This window comes from Pseudophryne corroboree, chromosome 4 (genome assembly GCF_028390025.1).
Source record: "Pseudophryne corroboree isolate aPseCor3 chromosome 4, aPseCor3.hap2, whole genome shotgun sequence".
NCBI lineage: Eukaryota > Metazoa > Chordata > Amphibia > Anura > Myobatrachidae > Pseudophryne > Pseudophryne corroboree.
Genome location: NC_086447.1, coordinates 843375550 through 843380310, shown reverse-complemented (window position 1 = coordinate 843380310; position 4761 = coordinate 843375550). Strand labels below are relative to the sequence as shown.

The 4761-nt window shown below is 42.7% G+C and overlaps 1 pseudogene; it reads right to left on the bottom strand.

The window, feature by feature from the left end:
• Nucleotides 1-4216: 4216 nt before the first annotated feature.
• On the bottom strand, nt 4217-4337 carry LOC134912066 (5S ribosomal RNA; annotated as a pseudogene).
• Between the last annotated feature and the right edge of the window lie 424 nt (nt 4338-4761).

Genomic DNA, 4761 nt, shown 5'->3' with positions numbered 1-4761 from the left:
GGCTATGTTTGAAAAATGACAGTTAGGAGCTGATTGGTTGGTACTTTGTGGTTCATTTACTAAGCCTTGGATGGATATAAAATGGACCAAGATAAAGTATGAGTCAATCAGCTCCCAACTGTCATTTTTCAAACAGTCTGTAACATGGCAGTTAGGAGCTGATTGACTGGTATTTTAACTCCGTCCACTTTTTCTCCATCCAATGCTTAGTAAATAGACCCCTTTATCTCTCTGCACTTTATCACTCCCCCAAGGCTTAGTACATCTGCCTCTTAAGGGGGGTACTCACGGAGCGATATTCTAAGCAATCTGACTAGATTGCTTAGAATATCAGCATGATCGCTCCGTGTGTAGCCCCCTCAGCGATAGCGATGCGCGGCCCCGCACATCGCTATCGCTGCTGCTAGATTGGCCTGCATGCAGGCCAATCTAGCGGGTCGCTCACTTCACCCGCTGGGTGAAGTGAGCGCCCCCCCCCCGCACGCTCAGCACAGATCGCGCTGTGCTGAGCGGCAGGAGAGATGTGTGCTGAGCGGTTCGCTCAGCACACATCTCTCCTTAACCGGCCCGTGGGTACTGGGCTTTATACTATACATCACAATGAAAATCCCAGGTCACGTCTTATATGTCTTACTCCTGACAGCACAATCCATTTACCTGCTCTCGGCACACAGATTGTGTAATCGCCCCATTCTTGTCCATTTACCTATTTTTCAGCACTTAGTGGTCTCTTTACTGTACTCTTATTTTCTTGATTGAGCAGCCTGTCTTGAGCCTTTGGACTTTACAGGCAGATTTCTTTTAAGTGAACATTATGTTAAAAAAAATGTCTCTAAAGCCTCTTAAATCCATTTAAGATCATTACAATCAGCTGTTCTTTAAAAATTCAATTTACAAAGGCTGCTTTGATTATTTAACAGTATCCTCCAGTACTGTCAATCGTGGGTTAACATACAATAAGATACTATTTCATATACAATGTTCTGCTAAAAAAAAAAATATTGGAGCATTTCACATACAATGCAAAGCATAAATGGCATCTGGTACTAAATAGAAATACGCCATACCAGTGCTGTTTCAAGCAGTGGGCGAGCCGCGTAATCACACGGGGCGCCCACCACAGCACTTGCTGGCTCTCCTATACTGCTCCCCCTCCTGTCTTCCATAGTACTTCACTCGGGGGCGGAGTTTCATGTAATGACGCGGTTGCGTTGTGACATATTGATTCAACAGCATCATTCCACAAAACTCCGCCCCCCCGAGTGGAGTACCATGGAACGGAGGAGAAGGAGCAGAATATCAGTACCCACCAGTGAGTACACACCCCTGGCAACGAGCATTACCCTTGGCAAAGAGCATGACACCCAGCGCATAAAACAACTGGCAACGAGCATGACACCCAGCACATGAAACCACTGTCAATGAGCATGACACCCAGCGCATGAAATGCCTGGCAACAAGCGTGACACCCATCGCATGAAACCCCTGGTAATGAACATTACCCTTGGCAATGAGCATGACACCAGCGCAAGAAACCCCTGGCAATAAGCATGACAGCCAGCACATGAAACCCCTGGCAATGACCATGACACCCAGCGCATGAAACCCCTGGCAACGAGAATGACACCCAGCACATCAAATCCCTGGCAATGATTATGATACCCAGTGCATGAAACCCCTAGCAACGAGCATAAAATCCCTGGTAACAAACATTACTCTTGGCAACGAGCATGACACCCAACGCATGAAACCCCTGGCAACAAGCTTGACACCCAGCGCATGAAACTACTAGCAAAGAGCAGGAAATTTAAAATTAGAAGCTTTACTGTAGGGCATAATGTATCACGGGCATTGTATGGAATAATATGGTGCAAGGGGCATAATGTGATGCAAAGGGCATTACTCTGTGGGGCTTAATATGGTGGAATGATTTTTTTTTGCCTGTGGCTGCTGAGGTCTGCTGTTGCAGGTTCAAAAACTGGAGTGTAAGGTAGTCTTTTCCTGCGAGGCCACGCCTATTTTAGTGAGGCCATGCTCATTTTACCGAGACCGCGCCTTTGACGCGTGCAATATAGTTTTTTTTTTATGTCTGGGGGGGGGGGGGGTGTGTGCATTTTTGAATGTCTATGGGGGCGTGCATTTTTGGCTAGAAATAGCCTTGCACCTTACCTACAGTACATGGTAGTTGATCCTCCCTGGGCAGACAGTGTCCTCAGTATTCACTATTCTTGTAGGTGATCACATGGTCCAGTAGATGCCTGTTTGTGTAGGAATATAACCAATGTCATCATCATATAACAGAGGTTCAACAGACTCGTGCCCCTTGTGTTGCATCCTGCCCATGTCCCATACAACCTTCTGTCCTTGTGTCGCTCCGGCCTCCTCACTTTCCAGCCTACTGCCCCATCAGTCCAGCTTCCTGTCTTTCCAGTTGCATGCCCCATGTTATAGCAGCCTCGTACCCCATCTCTCCAGTCTCTTGCCCCGTCACTCCAGCTTCCTGCCCCATGTCACTCCAGCTTCCTGCCCAATGTCACTCCAGCTTCCTGCTCCCTGTCACTCCAGCCTCCTGTCCACTGTCTCCCCAGCCTCTCCTCAATATAATGTATTTTGGGTTATGTGATTGTGTTTCTATTATACTTTTAAATACATAGTTACGTCTCAAAGAATTCTTCCAGAATAAACCCCAAGTCCAGGAGGTTCCAGTACTGCATGAGTTTATTAAATCTAGTTCCACTTCGAGTTTTGACCCTCAATCCACGAATTCATTGATTAAAATGTTTGTCAGATTAATCGAAGAAGCAGTATCTAAATACACCAGTGCTCCAGCCCCTGTACGTCATAATCTATCCAGAATGGAGTATAAAGCCTTGAAGGATCTTAAATCATATCAGAACGTGATCATCAGGCCCGCAGACAAGGGCGGAGCTATTTTCATTATGAATATTGCTGATAATCGCAAAGAAAGTGAGAGACAACTATTAGAGCCACGTGTATATAAAAAGTTACATGGTGATCCTACAATACAGTACCAGAAGGATCTTTACGATATTCTGATGGTGGCAAAACAAGATGGCAGGATTTCGCCTAAACTGTTTTCAATTTTGTACAAACAGTATCCAGTAGTTCCTGTGCTTTACACATTACCGAAATTACACAAGAGTCCAGTTCATCTACCTGGAATACCGATCATCTCGGCAAGAGATTCACTATACCAACCAGTAGCACGTCTTCTAGATTACATCCTCCAACCGTTACTGCCTTTGAAAAAAAAACTTTTTGGTGAATTTATTGGCAGGTTTTAAAACATTGCCTGCTGGTACTCTGTTATATTGCCTCGACGTATGCAGCCTCTTCACCTCTATTCCCCATGAGGAGGGGCATAGTGCTATGGAAATTTTTCTAAGAGAACATCTATCATCTAATATCTTTGACAAAGACCTTTTTCTCCAACTTCCATCTTTAACGTTATATCGAACTTTTTCCTATTACCGTCAAGAACAGGGCTGTGCGATGGGGTCATCGGTCACACCGGCATATGCGAACATTTATATGTTCCGGCAAGAGGAGAAGATGTTCTTTGCAGATGACAATATCTCTAAATACATTCTATTATATACACGCTACATTGATGACGTGTTTGTCTTATGGTCTGGTGGAGCAGTGATGTTTGAAGATCTTATGAAATCCATTAACGCACTGACAGGCACAATTAAATTTACTTATACATACAGTAACAATTCAGCACAATTCCTGGATGTCATGGTTCGTGAGAACATGAAAAAAAGAAGAAAGAAGACTCTTTGTTGGGAAGCACTCAAAATACAGATAACGTAGTACGACTAAGTGTCACAAAAACTAACTAAAATGCAATATTTTATTAATTCTCTTTAAAATTAATTATTGAGGAGTTCAATGGGTGCCGATGTTTATTAAATGGTGACATTGCGAAAATATAAAAAGAAATATATAAATTGTAAGGTACAAATACCTAATTCAGGCCGAAGTGGGTATGTCTATATTGTTGTTAATAATCACACTTCCAACTGTAGGACAACCTGTGATAATAAATTGCTCACTTATTGAAAATATGACCATCATTTATAAGCTGCTATATATCCCAAAATGGGAATTTTAATCCTAGCAGATAGTTGAATCATAGGTCATAACCGAGGTGTAATACAATGCTCTGTATTGGTGACAGATGGGTGGCAAATATTTGCAGTACCAGGGTGTTCCTTGGTAGTCTCCTATCCAAGTACTTAACCCGGCCCTCCACTGCTTGGCTTCCAAGATCAGATGAGATTGGGCATCTCCAGCGGGGTATGACCGCAGACCTTATGCTCACCCTTGTCACACTGTGTCCACAAATGGGCACAGACAGGAGCCAATTTACGTTGTTATATGAGCCACAGGTATCGATACAGCTGAAAAGAAAAAAAAAAAAAAAAAAAATTTTTTTATCATAAATGATAAAGTATAACAAAAGATTAAGTACCCATCTGGATTTTCACGGCTTAGTTAGTCGCAGTATCAGTAGGAATAAAACCTCTCAAATGCACAGTTTATCATATACATGAGAATAAAACATTAAATCAAAAATGATGGTATTTTTAACTGTGCAGGAAAGGGAAACCTCCAAATTTGGTCTCCAGAACAGTAATGAAAGTATATTACACTTTGAATTTATCAAAGAAGCAGGGAAACACAAACAATGAAATCTTCAGCTCTCAGAAATTATTCTCAAGTAATAGAAAAATA